Source organism: Pleurodeles waltl, chromosome 1_1 (genome assembly GCF_031143425.1).
Source record: "Pleurodeles waltl isolate 20211129_DDA chromosome 1_1, aPleWal1.hap1.20221129, whole genome shotgun sequence".
Lineage (NCBI taxonomy): Eukaryota > Metazoa > Chordata > Amphibia > Caudata > Salamandridae > Pleurodeles > Pleurodeles waltl.
In genome coordinates, this window is record NC_090436.1 from 800,279,890 (window position 1) to 800,301,558 (window position 21,669).

Genomic DNA, 21,669 nt, shown 5'->3' on the forward strand with positions numbered 1-21,669 from the left:
GAACCCCAAGAGGTGAGGACCTAAGTGTCCCCCAGCGACCAGGAGAGTAGAGGTAAGTACCTCGTCTTTCCAAGGACTAGTAAGTCTTAGCAAAGGTAGTGTGTGAGAACAGGACCAGACCAGAGGAACCCAGGGGTGGATTCTGGAAGAAAAGGTCCTGCAAAAGAAGGGGACAGAGTCCAGTTCACGATGAAGTGTCCAGAATGGGCAGGAGCCACTACCCACCCTTCTGTGGATGAAGATCCAGCTCGATAGATGAAGATCAGCTGTGGAGTCCAGGAGCTGCAGAGAATTCCTTGGAGTCATACACATGGTATCCTTTGTCGGTCGCCGGCTCCTAGTTAGTCAGTGGTCAGGAGGGCCATCAACTAGCTTTGGCAAATGCACGTTGGAGCAAAAGAAGAGTTGCAGAGCTTAAGAGGACCAGCAAGGTCCAGGAGAATCAACCCTTGGAGGGGAGTCTCGGCTGACTCTCAGCAGTCAGGAGAGTCTGCAGAAGCAATTGCAGCCCCCACAGGCAACCCACTGGCAGAAGGCAAAGTAAGTTGCAGTGAGGCCCAATCAGCATGCCTGTAGAAGAGTCCCACGTCGCTGGAGCATCAGAGGAGAGACCGTCCTTGCAAGAATGAGGTGCTGGAGGCTAAGGCTACTTTGAGCCTGAAGATCCCTTGGAGCAGGAGTCAATAAGCCTTGGTTGCTGCAAAAGTTCTGGTGCACAGGTGTAATGTCCTGCAAGGAGAGGCTAGGGCTCACCATCTCCAAAAATGGGCAGAGGGCAGGGAGAATTAAGGGGACCACTCGGGACCACCACCTGTGTTGCAACTTCCACACAGTTCCAGAGGAGGGCAGATCCACACCACCGGACGTTGTTGCTTTAGGTTCCTGCAGATGCAGGGGAGTGACTCCTTCACTCCAGGGGAGATTCCTTCTTGCTTCTTGGTGCAGCTGAAGTCTTCCCGATCCCAAAGGTTGCAGAGCCGTGGAAATTTTGCACTTGCTGAAAGGAGCCTGGGAAACAATGTTGCAAGACAAGGTTGTCTCGGAAGTTGCATTCTTGTCCGTTCCTGAAGTGTTCAGTTGCGGTTCCATTGGCCAGGAGCAGAAGAGGTTGATGCAGAGGAGTTCTGGCGGAGTCTTGCATGCCAACTATGGGGACCCACTCACAAGGGAGTCCCTAAATAGCCCTAAGAGGGGGGCTTGGTATCTTTGCACAGTGACCACCTGTCAGAGGGGGGTCACTGACATCAGCTATCTGACCTGGCACCTCACATGCTCCCAGGGTCCTGTGCACAGCTTGTTTTCGAGGTGGCAGAATCAAGTGACTACCTGGAGGAACTCTGGGCACCACCCCTGGAGTGGTGCTGGACATGGGAGTGGTCACTCCCCTTTCCTTTTTCAAGTTTCACACCAGAGCAGGGACCGGGGGTCCCTGGACTGATGCAAAACGGTTTATGCAAGGGCTCCTCGCAAACCCTGAAAGACTGGTAGGAGTGAAACTGGGAGGCCATCCATGTAGTCCCCAGAGTGCATGGAATCATGCAACCAATACTTGCATTAGTACTGGGGTATGATTCTGACACGTTTGATACCAAACATGCCTAGGTTCGGAGTTACCAATATGTAGCTGGACCATAGGTAGTGAATGACCTGTGACCAGTACACGGGTAAAAATGGCTTCTCAGCACTTACGAAGTCCAGTGCATTGGAACTGGAGTATGTAGGTGCACCTCTGGTCATGCAGGGGTGCCCTCACACACAAGGACCTGCACCCTGCCCTCTGGGTTGGGAGGGCCTACCATAGGGGGGGTGACTTATAGTGACCTGGTGCAGTGACCAGTAGTTTGCATGGACTCCCGTGGGTGGCATAATACCTGCTGCAGCCCATTGGGGACCCCTGGTGTACCAATGTCCTGGGTACCCAAGTATCATATAGTAGGGACTTACAGTGGTACACTAGTGTAGGAAGTTGGCTCTGTATGCACTATTTCAAAGTAAGGAATAGTAAGGAATAGAGTCCAAGGGTTCCCCTTAGAGGTAAGATAGTGGCAAAAAGAGATAATACTAATGCTCTATTTTGTGGTAGTGTGGTCGAGCAGTAGGCTTATCAAAGGAGTAGTGTTAAGCATTTGTTGTACATACACACAGGCAATAAATGAGGAACACACACTCAGAGACAAATCCAGCCAATAGGTTTTGTTATAGAAAAATATATTTTCTTAGTTTATTTTAAGAAGCACAGGTTCAAATTCTACATGTAATATCTCATTTGAAAGGTATTGCAGGTAAGTACTTCAGGAACTTTAAATCATTACATTAGCATGTATACTTTTTACATAAAACACAATAAGCTGTTTTAAAAGTGGACACTTAGTGCAATTTTCACAGTTCCTGGGGGAGGTAAGTTTTTGTTAGTTTTGTCAGGTAAGTAAATCACTTACAAGTCTCAGGTTTGGGTCCAAGGTAGCCCACCGTTGGGGGTTCAGAGCAACCCCAAAGTTACCACACCAGCAGCTCAGGGCCGGTCAGGTGCAGAGGTCCCCAAAACGCATAGGCTTCAATGGAGAGAAGGGGGTGCCCCAGTTCCGGTCTGCTAGCAGGTAAGTACCCGCGTCTTCGGAGGGCAGACCAGGGGGGTTTTGTAGGGCACTGGGGGGGACACAAGTCAGCACAGAAAGTACACCCTCAGCAGCGCGGGGGCGGTCTGGTGCAGTGTGCAAACAAGCGTCGGGTTCTCTGTAGATTTCAATGAGAGATCAAGGGATCTCTTCAGCGATGCAGGCAAGGGGGGGGGCTCCTCGGGTAGCCACCACCTGGGCAAGGGAGAGGGCCTCCTGGGGGTCACTCCTGCACAGGAGTTCCGTTCCTTTAGGTGCTGGGGGCTGCGGGTGCAGGGTCTTTTCCAGCCGTCGGGAAATGGAGGGAAATGGAGTTTCAGGCAGTCGCGGTCAGGGGGAGCCTCGGGATTCCCTCTGCAGGCGTCGCTGTGGGGGCTCAGGGGGGACAACTTTGGTTACTCACGGTCTCGGAGTCGCTGGAGGGTCCTCCCTGAGGTGTTGGTTCTCCACCAGTCGAGTCGGGGTCGCCGGGTGCAGTGTTGCAAGTCTCACGCTTCTTGCGCGGAGTTGCAGGGGTCTTTAAGTCTGCTCCTTGAAACACAGTTGCAGTTCTTTTGGAGCAGTGCCGCTGTCCTCAGGGGTTTCTTGTCTTTCTTGAAGTCGGGCAGTCCTCAGAGGATTCAGAGGTCGCTGGTCCCTTGGAAAGCGTCGCTGGAGCAGGGTTCTTTGGAAGGCAGGAGACAGGCCGGTAGGACTGGGGCCAAAGCAGTTGGTGTCTTCTGTTCTTCCTCTGCTGGGGTTTTTCAGCTCAGCAGTCTTCTTCTTGTAGTTTCAGGAATCTAAATTCTTAGGTTCATGGGAGCCCTTAAATACTAAATTTAAGGGCGTGTTTAGGTCTGGGGGGTTAGTAGCCAATGGCTACTAGCCCTGAGGGTGGGTACACCCTCTTTGTGCCTCCTCCCAAGGGGAGGGGGTCACATTCCTATCCCTATTGGGGGAATTCTCCTTCTACAAGATGGAGGATTTCTAAAAGTCAGTCACCTCAGCTCAGGACACCTTAGGGGCTGTCCTGACTGGCAAGTGACTCCTCCTTGTTTTTCTCATTATCTCTCCTGGACTTGCCGCCAAAAGTGGGGGCTGTGTCCAGGGGGCGGGCATCTCCACTAGCTGGAGTGCCCTGGGGCATTGTAACACGAAGCTTGAGCCTTTGAAGCTCACTGCTAGGTGTTACAGTTCCTGCAGGGGGGAGGTGTGAAGCACCTCCACCCAGAGCAGGCTTTGTTTCTGTCCTCAGAGAGCACAAAGGCTCTCACCGCATGAGGTCAGACACTCGTCTCTCAGCAGCAGGCTGGCACAGACCAGTCAGTCCTGCACTGAACAATTGGGTAAAATACAGGGGGTATCTCTAAGATGCCCTCTGTGTGCATTTTTTAATAAATCCAACACTGGCATCAGTGTGGGTTTATTATTCTGAGAAGTTTGATACCAAACTTCCCAGTATTCAGTGTAGCCATTATGGAGCTGTGGAGTTCGTTTTTGACAGACTCCCAGACCATATACTCTTATGGCTACCCTGCACTTACAATGTCTAAGGTATTGCTTAGACACTGTAGGGGCACAGTGCTCATGCACTGGTGCCCTCACCTATGGTATAGTGCACCCTGCCTTAGGGCTGTAAGGCCTACTAGAGGGGTGACTTATCTATACTGCATAGGCAGTGTGAGGTTGGCATGGCACCCTGAGGGGAGTGCCATGTCGACTTACTCGTTTTGTTCTCATCAGCACACACAAGCTGGCAAGCAGTGTGTCTGTGCTGAGTGAGGGGTCCCCAGGGTGGCATAAGATATGCTGCAGCCCTTAGAGACCTTCCCTGGCATCAGGGCCCTTGGTACCAGGGGTACCAGTTACAAGGCACTTACCTGGATGCCAGGGTGTGCCAATTGTGGAATCAAAAGCACATTTTCGGTGAAAGAACACTGGTGCTGGGGCCTGGTTAGCACGGTCCCAGCACACTTCTCAGTCAAGTCAGCATCAGTATCAGGCAAAAAGTGGGGGGTAACTGCAACAGGGAGCCATTTCTTTACAACTAGTATGCCAATTGTGGGGTGTAAAGGTACCAATGCAACCACATTAGGAGGAGAGAGCACAATCACTGTGGTCCTGGGTATCAGGATCCCAGTGCAGACAGTCTAAACATACTGATAAATAGACAAAAAGTGGGGTTAACCATGCCAAAAAGAGTGGCTTTCCTACACTCTTCACCTGTGTTGACCTTCTGCAGCACTTTAATGTTAGTCCTTTGTTCGTTTTAAGCATTATGGAGTAAGTCAGTGACTGCTTTCTCTTGTCGATCTCCTATTTTTCAATTGTTCACCCATTAAAAAATATGAGATGAGCTGTGCAATTGCTCAATTGCCTAGTTTTTTTCCCCATGTCACACAAATGCATTTTGGAGATCCCTTTTAGTGTTGATTCCTTAAGTTTGCAATATTAATTTAATTTTTTTTTTTAATGCACATGCCCCACCCACACCTTCTCAGTCTGGTGCGACGAGTGGCATTTGTAAACCCATCAGTTAGAATGTTGTTGGCTTCTGAGTTCCTGTTTGCCTTAATTCACTCATATGTGTCACGTTTATGTAGGTCCCTCTCCTGGCACTATTTCAAACTTGTCCACATTCTGCAGCATGCAGGGAGAGACAATACGTTTGGATTAGAACATTTGTCTATTTCAGGAAAGCCCCTGCTGTGAGCCTGTCGTGAGATAATTTGGTGTTGTAATGTTAAACATTGATTGCAGATAAAATGTTCAGTAATTTCATGACCCAACGTGCCTTAACATCATTTTCAATCTGTTTTCATTTTGTTTTGCTAATTATGCTTCCGTTTGGATGGTCTTGTTCCCATGACTGCGGAATGAGAAATTCTCAGTAGGGGAAGGTAATAAAAGAATTGGGTGAATGTTGGAAAAGGGAAAACATTAGTACATCTAAAAGTTACGTTTGAAGTGCAAAAGTGCTGGCGATGTGCCGAAAAACATTGTGGTAGAAGGTTCAAAAACAGAACGACTATAGGAAAATAATATCTCCCACACATTAATGCTGTACTCTTCAAATGTGTATGTTTCAGATTAGTACATGTTGGTACTTTCTCTTGCTAAGTTTTGATTTGTGTCTATTATTTAGTCTTTGCTTGTTTAACCAATCATAGCTTCAGGACTCCCATGTTTGAAATCTGCGGCATTTGATATAGCTAAGCTGTGGTCTCCGTCATAGTACGTAAAAACTCCTCTTATGCTTTCAACATGTAGTCAGTCTCTTCACAGATTGCCTAATTCTGAACTGTGTCCTTCATACTTCCAGTTAGTTTGGAGTGAACACCATCTGGTGCATCGTTATTTAGAAGGTCGGTGTCCAGGGTCCAGAGGAGTCTTTATGCATTGCTACTGTTTTTGCTACATCCCAGCTTGCATAAGTTGCACTGATGGGTGGTTCCTAGATCAAAGGGTGCCAGCATTACCCTGGCTTTTCTGCGCCACCCCTGGGCCTTGCTCTTAACTTTGCGCCTGCCCCAATTCAGGGGGGATCGTTATTGTATTAGTTTGGAACTGCTGCCATCAGCGTGATCAGATGCAGCAAACAATTCATTACCATGGATATTTACTGTTACTGTTGTGTGATCTGCAAGTCTTAACGTTCGTAGTCTATGTAGGCAGGCGAATTCCACTCTACCTCAGCAATTTTTGTAAAAAATGTTTATGCTAAACCTCTGAAACACAGATTATTATAAATATATATATATATATATATATATATATATATATATATATATATATTTTTTGTTCTGGCTTGACATATTAGCAGCCCCAAATGCCAATTGTTCCCAATTCTTTCGCGTACATTGAGTGGGCTTCGGCTACATCCAGAGTAGTATTTCTTTCCTCACCTCTTGTTGTTAAAGCTATTTGTAGCAATGTGCTGTGAATGAGGTGCTTGTTCGCTTTGTAATGTATGATGTACTATTTCACATCTCAGAGGTACACAAAATAGCCACATATGATCCGCTATTGGATCTTTCATAGATTCATATGCTTGAATCATCTGTCATCGAAGTGCGAGTCCCACGGTACCTTAGAAAATCAGTAAGTAAGAATAACCATAGGTTTATAAAGCTAGCAATCTTACACTTACAAACTTAAACTTATAGCCTATCTATGTTCTTAGCAGGGTCAGCCTCCTCGCAGCCATCCTCCCCAAATCGCAAAAAGGAGACTTGTCGAGCTGTCGACATCTAGAAAGACACCATTTCAGATTAAGTTGACAACACTACAGTTGACGATGCACGACCTCAATGTCCACATCCTCACTGTCTGTTTGAGACCATCGACGAGATTAACATTTCTGACGGCGGCCATAAAAATGCCCATCCTTTCATTAAAGGTTAGTGACAGAGTGGATTTGACTCCAGTTAAAAAATAAAAAAATAAAAACTTCTGCCATCTTCTGAATCGTCGACTAAGTCTCCGGCACCATCAACAAACAATTAGTCAATGAAGCCATCACCAGTAAGACCCTCATCAACAAAACCATTGTCGACGAGGACATCGTTGACGACAACACCGCTGATGACGAAAACATCGTCAAGGAAGACATTGTCACCAACAGCGTCGATGGCAACTCTGTTGACTGGACCAACATCATTGACACCATAAACTACAATGTTGTCGTTGAAGACACCACTGTCGACTAGGACACTGGCATTACCTACCCCGAAGGAAACTGTGCCCCAACACACTGGGGTTCGCCCTGTGCAGACTTTCCTGACCTCCATGCAACAGTCAGGATTTCAAAAGTTTTCAGGCCTACCCTGCTTCCTGACAATACATCCCCCAGCAAGGTATCAACTTTTTTGCCCAGACTGGAAAGTATCTGACAACGAGGGACCTTTCGGTGATGCACACGGTCCATCTCAGTTGCGCGTCAAATATAAGGATGATGATGACGACTACGAACAAACAGCAGGATTATGAACCCTATTACACACCACATGGGCATTATTATGAAATGATGCAACATCAGCAGTCGCACAGTACAGATGCCTGTTTCCCTAATTAAGGATCTACAGTTAATGCTTCAGCACTATAAGAGGTGTTTCCCGGATTCAGCTCCAGACCAACCACAACATTCACAGCCACAACCTCCTCCGGCTACACCAAAAAAACATGCCTCTACCTTCACTAAAACCTAGATTCACGCCTACCTCTATGACAGCCACACCTCCCAGGGATGACATCACCTCCTCGGACGAGGAGAGGGAAGGAGAGATCACTCCTCATCATCCTACTGATGAATGGGATGATTATTTAGCTCCTACACCATTACCACCACCACCTCATTCATCGTATTCTCCTCCTGAGGATTTCATAATTTGATGGCTAGGGCTGCCACATGTTTTCATTTGCCGACGCCTGTCTCCCATTCAGATTTTTTTCTCCATGATTTCAAGGAACAAGCAAGAAAATCGGTAAGGACTATTCCCATTATTGATTTACATTTAGAGTGAAGGCCAGAAAATAATGAAAAACACCGCCACAGTCTCTCCAGTGCCACCTAAACTGAACAACAAATATAAAGCTACAGGCATTTCTCCAGCCTGCTTAACAGGGTACCCAAAGCCAGACTCCGTTATTTCTCAAGCTGCCCAAAGGCGCTCTAAAATTCAGTCTGCTTCCATTTCCACCCTGCTAGACAGGGAGGGCAGACGGTTACATAATATTGGAAAGAAATTTTCATCAATGTCGGTGATCACAGTACATGCAGCCAATACCTTGACTATCTTAGGACGCTACGACTGTCAGATGTGGTCCGACATGAGTGTTTTCATCACCCTTATTCAGAGGATACACAGCTCGAGGCACAGAAAATATTACAGGAGGGCGAGTGCACATCTGCAGAAGTTATTGATTGTGCATTAGACATGGCCTCCACAGGCTTTCGGCAGCTAGCGGGAGCAGCAGTTTTGTGCTGCCAAGGTTGGCTACAGGCAACCTTATTTAGACCTGAGGTTCAGTCAAGAATACTTGATCTGGCCAACAATAGCGAAACCCTGTTTGGTAAGCACTAGTCATCAAGACGGATACAGATAACGCCTGCTCTCTGGGTATGCTGCAGTATACGAGGCACCCTTTTGCGGAGCCAGAGGCAGAGGTTTCTCTTCTTTTAGAGGTACGTAACACAGGCAGCACTAACAACAATCTCAATACAGACCCACTTACCACCAATGTTACCGTCACCTGCAGCGGCCTACGCCAAACAAGTTGGCAGTAGGAAACAGCCCCCACATGGTCGGGAGGCGAACCGTAAACAACAATTTACTTCAGGTGCTGGTTGCGGTTCCTTTCTCCACCAACCAAGTGGGCGAAAATATTTCCAATTACCAACATCACTGAAAACAAACAACATTGGACAAGTGGGTATTGGAAATAGTGACTTTTGGTCATATGCTAGTTTGTGCACAAACCACCGAACCATCCTCTATCAAAGGCGCACCCACCTCATCTTCACTTACTAAAACAGGAAGTATCTCAAATGCTTTCCAAGGGTGCGATAGAAAAGGTTCCCACTCATCGGAGAGGATTAGGTTTTTACTCTGTTCTTCATAGTAAAAAAGAAGTCTGGAGAATAGAGGCCGATTCTAGATCTCGGACAATTAGACAAATTTCTGTACAAACAATCCTTCAATATGATAACCCTGTCAGATACCCTCCACCTTCTCAACAGAAGTGATTACATGACCTCATTAGATCTCCAAGATGCCTATTTCCACATAACCTTCCACCTCAGGCATCACAAATACCTTCGCTTTACCGTAGCCGGTACCCATTATCAATTCAAGGCCACCCCTTTTGGGTTGAAGTCGACGCCCAGGATTTTTACGAAGTGTCTCGCACCAATGGCCGCAGCTCTGCGCAACCAGGATTTTCAAATTTTCCTGTACTTAGAAGACTGGTTACTAAAGGCTCCAACACCTCAGCAGGTCTCTGATGACACCAACACCTGCCTTGCTTTATTTCGCAGTCTGGGCTTGACTGTGAATCATCAGAAGTCATCCACCATCCCAGCACGCAGAATGGTCTTTTTGGGTGCGCAACTTGACACAGACCGAAGCAAAGCTTCTCTCTCGAATGAAAGCCAACAAAAGCGGTCCAATCTAGCTCTCACAATTTCCAAAAGAACGTTTTTCTCTGAGAACCTTTAAATCGCTCCTGGAAATGATTTCTTCAATAAATCTAGGGCACCCTGCGCAACTAAATATGTGGCCACTACAAGAGCAACTGCAACATCAATGGATCTAGTCCCAAGGGTCCTTTGAGGACTTGATCAGAGTCACACCAAGGATGATAGAAACCTTGCAGTGGTGGTCTCAAACCATTTACATCTCTTGGGGGATAACGTTTCTTGCTCCAGTTCCAGATTTCATCATCACAACGGAAGCCTCTCTAGAGGACTGGGGGCGGTCACTGGCAAGACATGTGCATGTAGGGAAATGGCCAGACTCTCAAACCTTTCCTTCTTCGCATATCAGGATCATTGTTTTTGGTCTGCAAGGTGAACACAACAAGCATGTAGTATGTCAACAAACTGGGAGGAACACTATCTCTATCCCTCTCGCAAGAAGCTCAAATTCTCTGGGATTGGCTCACACTGCACAGAATCTCTCTGAGAGTAGAACACATCTGGTATCGGCAATGTCCTCGCAGACTCACTCGGCAGGACAGACAGTTGCCACAAATGAGACCTCGATTAACAGGAGGTGTACAGGATCTTTCTCTGCTTGTGGATGATTGGCGCTGGAGCTCTCGCCACCAACAAGAATGCCAAATTCCGCTTCTACCCTAGTCGATTTCCACTGCCGGGATCGTGGGGGAATTCCCTTTCTATGTGATGGGCCAGGATCTTTGCATGCGCTTTCCCCCCTTCTCGTTGATCCCCAAAGTTCTCAAGAAGATGAAAACTGGGGGTTGTCGGCTCATACTAATAGCACCCAGGTGTCTCAGGCAGTATTGGTACACAGAACTCATTCTCCTATCAGTGACCAATCCCATTTGATTTCCTAGCAAACAAAACCTGCTAACGAAGAACCAAGGGCAAATGCTACATCCGGAATTAGCCTCTCTCCAGTTGCACGCATGACTTCTGAGTTCTATGAATTCAGAAACATAAACATTGATCAAGAACTTAGGGTGATATTTTTCTAGAGCAGAGGCCGAAAGTAAATCTAATCGCACAGGGTGTCTGTTTTTAGGGAAAAGAATTGGCGCTCTGAGAACTTGAGGTAATTGCAAAGCACTGACAGTATCACACATGGTGCACTCCTGGGAGCCTACACCCCTAACTGTAAGGTAAACAAACAGAAAATTGTCATACAAATAGGAGGCACTCAGTGAATTTGTCTAGTTAATAGTGTATAGATAGATATGAATGTGTTCCTTAGTCTCTGTAGTTTCCTTGGAAGAAGAAAAGCACCAAACTTGAATATCACTGGATGGTGTGACATGTAGTCCAGAAGTGAAGAGGCGTGGCAGTCTTCAACGTAGTTCCAACAAATATAGGGTTTATTATAAATGTTCAAATTCAAACCAATCAATAGCGAGTCTGCCACTCATCATATCCCCGCTGTAACTTGGTTATGTTCAAACCCAACAGCCAGGGTTTATTATAAATGTTCATATTAAATCCAATCAGTCAGTACTAAGTCTGCCAATCATATCCACGATGTTACTTGGTTATGTTCAAACCCAACAGCCAAGACGTGTTTCGTCCAGGGACCACCCCATCGACTTCATCAGGGCTGCAAGATAAAGCAATTCTTAATCCTTTTATTTTAATGGTGATAATCCATGTATCTCATATCTGTAAGTTATTTTGATATTTCAATCAAACATCGCAGTAAGAGATGACACCCAAATCTGGGATATGACTCCGTAGCTGCACCGCCGTGAGTATCAGAGAAAGTGCTCTGGTTGTGAGTACAGAGGCCGAAAGTACAAACAAGATTTACAGTCTCAAGTGACATAGATTCTGTGCCTGGTGCCAACAAAACAATTTGCACCCATTAGAGAGACTGCTGGAACAAATTATACCTTACCTCCTTTCACTCTCCAAGTCCAGACTCGTCCATTCCTCAGTTAAGGTTCACTTGACTGCAATATCTTCATATAGATGTTCCACAAACGTACCTTCACTCATCCAGACTCCTAAACCAGTTTATGAAGGGATTGTTTCTCACTTTTCCTCCGGTACGACCACCACCTCCTCCTTAATGGCATCTCCACATTGTCATTTCTCAATTAATAAATTCACTGTTCGAGCCTATACACAGAGCTGAACTTAAATTCATCACATGGAACGTCGCAACTCTCCTTTCACTTACCTGTACTAGGAGAGTCAGTGACATACAGACCTTTACCATGAAAGAGCCCTTCCTGATCTTCACTGATGATTTTGTTCTTCTCAGGATGAACCCAGGATATATTCTTAAGGTTCCTTTGTCTTTTCACTTAAACAAACCCGTTATATTGCTAAACAAAAAAATTCTCCAAATCCGTCTATTCCAGCCAAAGAACTCTCCACACATTGGATATCAAGCGGTGCTTGAAAATTTAGCTTTGTCTTAACAAACACATAACACGGACCAACTACTAGTCTCTTACAGTCGGGGTCGTGAAAGAACAGAAGTCAAAAAGGCAGCAATAGTCCGATGGGTTTTATCCGCTATACAGTTTTGTAATTCGTAAGCTGGCCAACCACTAACCAGACCACCTAACGCACATTCTATGAAAGCAGTCTTGACCTCTTCTGCTCTTTTTGCAATCATAACCTTGGACAAGATATGTCAAGCTGCAATGTGAAAGACTATTCCTTCTTTTGCGCCGCACCCCTGCTTGGAATGGGCACAGCTCATGCAATTCAGAGGTGGGGCAGGCTGTGCTACGCCATCTATTTCATTAGGGTGAACCTCATTATAAATGTAAGTTGCATTGTTTTTTAGGAATGTGATTTCTTCTGCGTTTTTTCTTTACCACAGATATTAATTCATGCATGCATGTTTCATTTTCTTTGCATTTGACCCTAACTGCTGTGCAATTATCTTGAATACTACTTATGCAGAGCTCTTGTATTTGTATTAACTATATGAACTGATATACTTGGAGCCATCATCTACTATGGGCATAACAGTTGTTTTAAATACTGCTTGCTATTCAGATTCAAGCTTGTGAATCTATGAAAGATCCAATACTGAATAAGAAAACAAGTTACTTACCTCGAACTACAGTTTTCCAGTATCGGTATCTTTCATAGATTCACATGCAACCCACCCTCCTTCCCTGCGAGGCTTACCCTCCTTTTAAGTATATTATCTTCACTGTAGTGCTTGAAAATCTGAGGGAAGTAGCCTCTCTTGGGAGTATTCTAGAGGGTTCTGGTGCCTGATTGGTCTAAGGTCAAGTTTGGTCCTTTTTTCAAAAGGACATGGGTAGGCTATATGTATGTTTGCTAGCATTATAGCCTTTTGGCTATTCTTACTTGCTGCTTTTCTAAGGTACAGTTGGACCCTCACTTCGGGGCTGATTCAAGCATGTGAATCTGTGAAAGATACCAATACTGGATAACTATAGTCACAGGTAAGTAACTTGTTTTCTTCAATTCTTTATCTTCTGGATATGTATATAGAAAGTATTTTCAAGTTCAGCAAGTTTTTTTTAATTTTTTAATTTTATTTATTTTTTTAAATTCAGGAATCCAAATGTAAGCCAAACCTTTTGGTGGTAGCTCTGCTTGTTTTTATCGTCCTTTTCTCTATCTTCATGAGATGTTGGCTGCAGTGCTTAGTTTTTAAACAACTGAATATCCACGCAACTGTCACTATTGAATCTCTTTGCACTGGGTAGCAAGGCTTCGTAGTCGCAAATCCACCTCCTGCCTCTTTAATCCACTACCAGACACTTCCTGACGTTTTACCTCATGCTTACAGGTTCCTGCTTTCCCCCTTTGTGACTTTTTTTTCTGTCTCTCTCTTTCTTTATTCCCCTTTTGTGTTAGTTAAGTGCCACCCCCCAGGTATGAATGCCTTTGGGTCCCACCAGCTTAAAATAAGCACTGGTTGGATATGACAAACTGAGCATTGAGAGTTGTAGGATATGGAAATGCATGTTATTAAATATCACAGTGCCTTTTATTATCTAGGATGCATTCAGGCCCCTAAATGTTCTGTGTACTGTGACTTCTTGATAATTCTAATGTGTAGGAATCTAGAGTTGAGCAATAAAGTGATTGGCCACTCCACTATAACTTACTGCTTTAAGATATTTAATGCTTTTTTTTTACTTTATGTGGTTGTTTAATTTTTGGTTAAACATTTTAAACGGGTTATCATGATGTACAGCACAAATGAAGTACTTACATTTTTTTTTTAATGCTCATAAGCATCCCAAAATTAGCAAATTGTTGTGACCACCACTCATCAAAATTTATCAGTGATTTTTTTTTTATTTTATTTTTTTCTTCTTCTTCTTAAAGGAGATTATGTCCATGCCTGTTTCAAATAAGTAGATCTGCCAAATAGACTTCCACTAATGAATGATACATCTAGGAATCATGCAATGCCTGCTAAATCTGCTGTCATTTATGGAACTTGATCACCCAAATTCCACATAAGACCAATCTAGAGGTTTTTAATTCGCTTGTGTTTTAACAGCTATGGGAGCCATCACGGAAATTTCAGTAATTTTTAAAAGTTTGATTAGTTACTTGGAGAACTCTTCAGGTTGTTGAAGGAATGGAGATGTATTTAAGCCAATATTAAGATGTTTACCCCATTAGCATGACAAGTAAACCATGTAGAAAAAAAAATCACTGGGATCATATTAACATTTAAGGGTTAATGATGTGATTAAAATTTAACCAGAGTTAAATTGCACAGTATTCCTGATAAGCTGCCATTTAATGTTGTTCAGGCGGATTCAGTTACTGTTGCATATAGTTTTTCTTCGCCACTATGGTAAAAGAAATCAAAAATAGCAGCAGATCCACCTCATACTTAAGTAGTGTACAACTTGCTGTAAACTAGTCTAATATGATACGTACTGGTTCAAATGAAGTGGAAGGAAGCTTAACAAAATGCAGGAAATTGAATAGAAAACATTTAGTCTAGACGGACAACAAAGGAGTGTAGCCTGCCTAAGCTTTCTCAATGTTTCAGAAGGGATAGGAGCTTGCCTCTACTTCCTTTATAAGAACTTTGAATAATAAAGCAGGAAATTCCGACTACGGCTTAAAGAATGAACATGGTCAGTCAGCATGTAAAGTTCTGCAGCTTCAAAGCAGACATAGTTGCTAATAAACTAATCCACTTTGGTAACAAGTAATGCAAACAAACAATTGAACAGATTGCAAAGGGCCTGAATAGTAACCACCTGTCTATAGATACCTTAAGAGACAGTACACTGATTGTGGAACTAGACTGTCCATTTTAGACCTATAATTATAACCAATAGAAAAAACTGCCTACCAAGGTGCAACCAGCTGTTGATTAAGTGGAGCATGCAGTACAGGCTAGACTAGTAAACAAATACCGGCAAAACCAATAGGCTGCACCAATGCAAGAGCTATTGGCTTTTCTAATACGTTTTAGCTATTTTGTACACCAGCATGGCAGTTGTTAAGCATGGTTAAAAGTTAGTGGGGTAAAGGGGAGTGACGTAGAGTGTTATGGAGTGGCGTAGAGTTGTGTGGTATAGAGTGTTGTAGTGTGGGAGGGCGTAGTGTCATGATGTGGAACAGACTGCAGTGGTATAGAGGGTGTTTGGAGTCGAGTTTTGTAGAGGAGTGGAGCAGAGCAGAGTGGAGTAGTGTGTTGTAGAATAGAGTGGAGTAAAGTGGCATAGAGAGATGCATTGAGCCCTGTAAAATGGAGTAGTGTTTGAGTGGCGTAAATTACAGTGGTGTAGAGTACAGTGGCGTAGTGTACAGTGGCGTAGTGTACTGATTTTGAGTAAAGGGTTGTAGAATGCAGTGCTGTAGGTCAGAGCGGAGTGGAGTCGTGCAGAGTAGATTGTAATGGTGTAGAGTTCAATAGTGTGGAGTGAAGGAAAGTGGAGTGCAGTGCTGTAGAGTGCAGTGCTGTAGGTTGTTTCAGAGTTGAGTGGAATGGTGCAGGGTAGAGTGCAGAAGAGTAGAGTAATGTAACGTTTTGTGGCGTAGAGTGGTGTAAAGTGCAGTGGTAAAGAGTAGATTAGTGGGGTAGAATAGAGTGATGTAGAGTGGTGCAGTACTGCAGAGTCCAGTGGTGTAGAGTGGGGCAGAGTAGAGTGCAGAGTTGCAGAGCAGACTGTCGTAGAGTGCAATACTGTAGAGTGGAGTGCAGTGATGCAGAGTAGAGTGGCATAGAGAGCAGTGGTGTAGCTTAGAGTAGATCGTTTTAGAGTGGAGTGGTGCACGTAGAGTACAGTGGTGCGGAGTGCAGTGGTGCAGAGTAGTGTAGAGTGGATTGTCATAGTGCACTGGTGTAGAGTGGAGTGGTTTAGGATGGATTAGGCTAAAGTAGAGTATCCATGGTGTGCTGCAAACTGCCATTACAGACAACACATCTTCAAATGAAATGACCATTACATTTGTACAGACACACAGTTTTACTGATCAAAGTGTAGCGAGCACAAACAATGTGTGCTCATGTCATCACCTAGTGTATTAAATTGTTTTGATCACATTAAAATATTTTGTTTCCACCTCACTTCGAAATTAATGAAACATGTCCTTCATTAGTACTGTCCTAATTCTGATATATTCTAAAATATCTACATAGTTCATTTATAGACATTTAAATGATGTTTTTGTGCCAAAAAAAAAAAACCTTGCACAGCCTTCCATCTAGCACACCCTCAGTACCAAGCATGATTGTCACATAAATCCTCACTTTTGAAGTCGGAGCAAGAAAAGTAAACAAGCTTTCTGGAAGACTGAGCCTGACAGTTGACCTTTTGTCTTTCACTGCACAGCAAATGTGATGAGAATAAAAAAAAAAAAAAAGGCCCGTTTACGGAAATACAGTACCGGTGGAAGAATAAGCAAATAAGTTTTGGGCAAGAAAGGTGACCAAGTAAAGCTGAACAGCCTAAAACAAATAAAGCCACCCTATAGAAAGCAAGCAAATGTGAGTTACAAATGACAAAGTTAATGGTGAGCAATGGGAAGAATGCATTCTCTCTGAAGCTTTCTGAATGTCCCCAAGATCTTGATAGCAAAGAAGCCAGCTCCGCTGTGTGGTAGGCTTCGACTTAAAGAAGAGCTATTTATATGATTTTTTAAAGCAGGCAATATCACTTTTTTTTTTTCTCTCTAACACGTTTATGGTCTAACACGCAGCCCCATCAACACAAATCAAACCATCCTTATTCCTGTTACTCGGATTTTTGATATGGGGCAAAATTAACCTGAATAAGGGAAGGCAGTGCAGATAAGATTCGGTCTTAAGAATAGACGTATTGGCCTGGATCCATAACCTGCATTCTTGAGTAAGTTTACACTTTTGAGCGAGTTTATTACTTTTATCTGATAACAAACAGCACTTTCGTTGTAATTTACGCTTTACACGTGACCAACCACTGCACTATTTTATATAATTTAGTTTAACATTGTTTCCTATTGGTTATTTTTGTTTCAGGTCCCTATCACTTTTATTTTCTATGGGAGGGTATTGCAGGAATAGTAGTTGGCAATGTGTAGTGCTAGACTTACTATTAAGGTGTAAGTTACTACAAAGTGCCATTTGTGAATACCGAAAATAAGTAAACTTACTCAAGTGTAAGTGACCTTTGTGAAACACACCAATTGACTTTTTTGCCAGGATATGATTCTGAAAGCTATTATTACATTTTCATGTTAAGACTTTTAAAATACTTTCTATTTTCATTTAATTCAGCTTGGAGAGCTATGTGCAGGTCAATTTATTAAAGACAGTTAGTCCAGTAGAGAAGGAACACATAGAGCATGGAATACATTAAGGCATGTTATGCAGTTATGGGATTTTAGGGCTAAGTGGGAGGATGTGCATTTATTCGTAAGCTAAAAAACCTAAATACCCAGGCTCCTTTTACACAAAGAGCATATTGAAGTGCAAAATAAATACCCGAGTAATGTAGGAATAAGTGTTGTAGTTTTGTGCAGAACTTTCAAGGTCCTGATGGATTATCATTGCAGCAATTACTTTTTCCCTGCAAATTGATGCTCCGATTAATATATGAATGTTCAATAGTATACAGTATGAGCATTAAGTGATGTACATAGTGGCTTTGGGTCTGGGACCAGAACCGCCAGTAACTAAAGCAGGGTCCCATGAGCTTGATAGACCTTGTTTTTTTTGTGATGAAGGATAGCAGGACTTTCTAGACCGCTACTGGCATGTGGTGATGACTTGCTGAAATTTTATTATATTTGTGGTTATTAGTATTCAGGAATTCTTGAACATACCACCTAGTCTGAACAATTTTGTGATGCAAGAGAAACTAGCTAATACAGATCTCGGGGAGGCCAAGCGTAGAGTTAATGGCCTTAATCTCATAACAAAATGTAATCTTGAACACTACAGGTGCAATTTTAGAAGTTAAGATTTATTTTAAAGTGATGTGTGGATATTGCAGGGAAATTTTGGTTTTAGCGTTTGTTTTCCTTCTTTTAATCAGATTATCTCTAGCGTGTAGTAGTTCTTTCAGAATTAGTTGTCCTGGTAGTTAAATATTCCCCTAATTTTATAATCATTGCTGGAGTCTTTAATGCAACCTTGTTCTTTTTCTGCAGAGGACTGAGGCAGCACTTAATCCTTGAAGTGATTCACTTATGGTATTTCACCTCAAAAGTTTCAACTTCAGATGACCTGCAATGTGGGCAATACACAATAAACTGTCTGAGTTTTAGTGATTTCTAAAGCAGGTCTACACATGCTTTACATGTTTGTAAGTGAAGCATCAATGTTTGTATTTTGCAATGATGTTAAGGACCAAGTGTGACCATAGCCCCCACTATTTCAGGGTAGATGGGTGTATTTGTATCTATCTTCAGAGGAGAAGGAAATCCTGGATGTATTAAATGGTTGTAAAATAAGGTGAAATGGTATTTAATATAATGGGTGGTGGCATCTCTGGCTGTGTAGATGGGTTATAAGTGAAAGCCAGAAATGGTAGATGTCCACAATCCAGGAACAAGCGAGAAATTTAACCAATCCAAGGCTGCATTAAAACTTCAATGATTTCACATGGGCCAAACTTTTAACGTGTGGGAACGCTGGGTGGCAAGACTTGTCAATTGCAAAGATTCAGTAACTTTCTAGAACGGAAACATGATTCTGTGATTTTCAGCTAAGATTTGTCATTTGACGGGAATTATGTGTAGTAACGAGCAGTGGGATCCATCCATTCTACACCACTCTGGATTGCCACAGGTGTCTAGTTTTAAAAATGTCAGGGATTGATAGGTTTTCTTGGTTGCCGGCCTCCCCTGGGCCGAAATACTCTGTCCACCCACATTTCCAGACTGATTCAATTAGAATTCTGATGGATATGTCTAACCGCAGATTCCTCACCTTGTATCTTGAGGTAACCGACTGGATTTTCCCCCGTTATACACAGTTTTCTCATCAATAATTTCAGTGCAAATGTTATGTGCAGTGATATTATCTGTGATGTCATAGAACGTCTGTGGGGGGGAGGGGAGGAGATGTTTTTTTGTTTTTTTTTAATTGGCTTCCAGTTCCGCAGAGCCATCCAAATCTGTGAAGATCTGGGAGGCTCCTTTGCACACTCAAAAAAAGAAAAAACGTTTTGGACAATTTCTTGCCCATGAGGGATCCCCAACAGACTCCTCCTTCAGTCCCATGGGTTGATGATACCTCTGCCTTGATCCCTTTGTGTTACTTTCAAGTTATATTTTCCCCTCTGAGAACAGAGTTCTGATGAACAAAATGGCGGCTGCAACTTTCCTTTCAGGTTACCGCCAACCAATCAGCATTGCTTTTGGCACATAGAACTGCAGATCTCCTGGATATACTTAAATCTTTTTACCTTAATAACTAAAACTACTGAACAGATTTACACCAAATTACAAAAAGAGAGCTTCTGGACCAAGATCTAGCTTTTTGCAAAATTTGGTTTATATTTGTTCAGCAGTTCGGGCTGTAGATGTGTCTAATTTCCCTACGGGAAACTGCATGGGAAAAATGTGTTTTGGAACATCCATAACTTTGGTGCCGTTTTATGAATCTTCAAGAAATTGTACAATGCGCAGCTCAACTGCTGTCTTACAAGTTTTGGGGTGATTCATCAAGCGGGGGTTGAGTAAAGTGGGGGGAGGAGAGGAGAGGGGAGACCCAAGATGCTTTTCCCCCCATCCAGTTTCCCATAGGGATTTTAGTTACAACTACAGCCCGAACCACTGGATGGAATTACACAAAATTTGGCAGAAAAGTAGCTCCTGTCCCAAAAAGCGCCTTTTAAAAAAAACATTTTTAACTTGATATATATCCATTAACTTGTTTTTTATATATACAAATTTGATTTTCTTTTAATATCTAGAGTCGCAAACCCTTTGTGAATCCTCCCAATCTCTTGCGGAGATCTGATTGTCTGCCAACACTTCAACAAGGAAATTTTGGCAGCCATTTTGGGACTTATCAGTTTCCTTGCCTGCTGTTGTGTGCGTAGGAAAGTAGATGGAAGGATTGCTCTAAATATGCAGCTGCCTGCATGGGGAAGCAATGTCGGCTCCCGCAGGAAGAGGGGAGCTGGCTTAGACTGCGGGGGCCATGAGGCCCCTGGGATGTGGTGGCCTCCTGGCTTATAAAAACCCCTGGAGGGGGGTCTGCATGGCCCCCTTCCTTTATTACAGAACATCTTGGGGAGGTACTGGTCCCTGGGACTCGTTGAACCCAATGGAGGGAGCGGCACGAGGGGGTAAAAAGAACCTCTTGGGGGGGTGAGGGGACATCCTGTGTGCTCCCTCCATTTTCATTACTACCCTCTTGCCCCCGGGACATGGCCCCCCCAGAGGCTTTACTGTACACGTGCGGGAGACCATGCTTGCTTTTTTTTTTTTTTGTGTGTTTTTTTTTTTTTTTTTTTTGTGTGAATCCACTGCAAATTTGCATCAAAAACTAAAGCAAAAAATGCTTTTCTGCTGTGGCGGAGTCCTCTGGGAGAACTTGAGCAACAAGGTTAGAGGGTTAAGGTATTCCTACCCTGCCCGCTTTTCTTTTGTGTCTTAAGGCGGTGCTTTGTGCAAGTGTGACTGCTTACTGGGGCTTTGAAATTAAAATTATTAAACATTAAAAAAAAAAAAAGGAATTTTTACAAAAACGAAGATTACAGGGACATTCTAGTTAGGAAGTAGGAAAAAAACCCATAGAAATTCACTTAAACCAAATTTTAAAGGTAAGTTATAGTTCTGAATTTACACGCTCAAAACCACAGAAATTCAGAAGTTAGTTATGGTTATCTCAAGTAACTATAACTCAAGACTTCAAGGACAATGACTCCTGACAGTATCAACGTACAAAACAATTGGCAAGAGAATTTTGTCCTTGACCAGTCTTGCCTTGCGGTCAGTGAACACCAGCTTCCTCCTCGTATGCTACTCCCAAACACTTTAGGACATGGTTGGTGAGATCTTGCCGGCAGTCCTGGAGGACGTATGGGTTTCTTTGGCAAAATCCATTCATGATACAGGCAAGTTCCTCATCCATTTGTGCCTAGACTCCACTGATTGTCTAGGAAGGACTATTGTGACTAGTGTGGTGCTCAGGCGCCGCGTATGGTATGGATGAGATCCATAGACTTCTCCTGGGACGTCCAGGTGTCCTTTACGGACATGCACTTGGCGGGACCTTCCTGTTGTGGGAAAAGGCAGACATGTCCCGGAAGCTTTTTAAGTACAGCTGAAACATGGCATGCTCTTTGGACCTTTTAGCACCAGTCCAGCAGTTCTCCTCCATAACACCCCACTCCCTCAATGTTTTTTCACTTTTCAGGAATATACCACAAGCGTTGGATATTGATGGCATCCGACACC

General features: G+C 43.6%; 1 protein-coding gene across 2 annotated transcripts in view; it reads left to right on the forward strand.

Annotated features, from left to right (window-relative positions):
* The window catches only part of ISCA1 (iron-sulfur cluster assembly 1), a 204,700-nt gene that overhangs the window by 60,966 nt on the left and 122,065 nt on the right, over positions 1–21,669 (forward strand). The window lies entirely within an intron of this gene.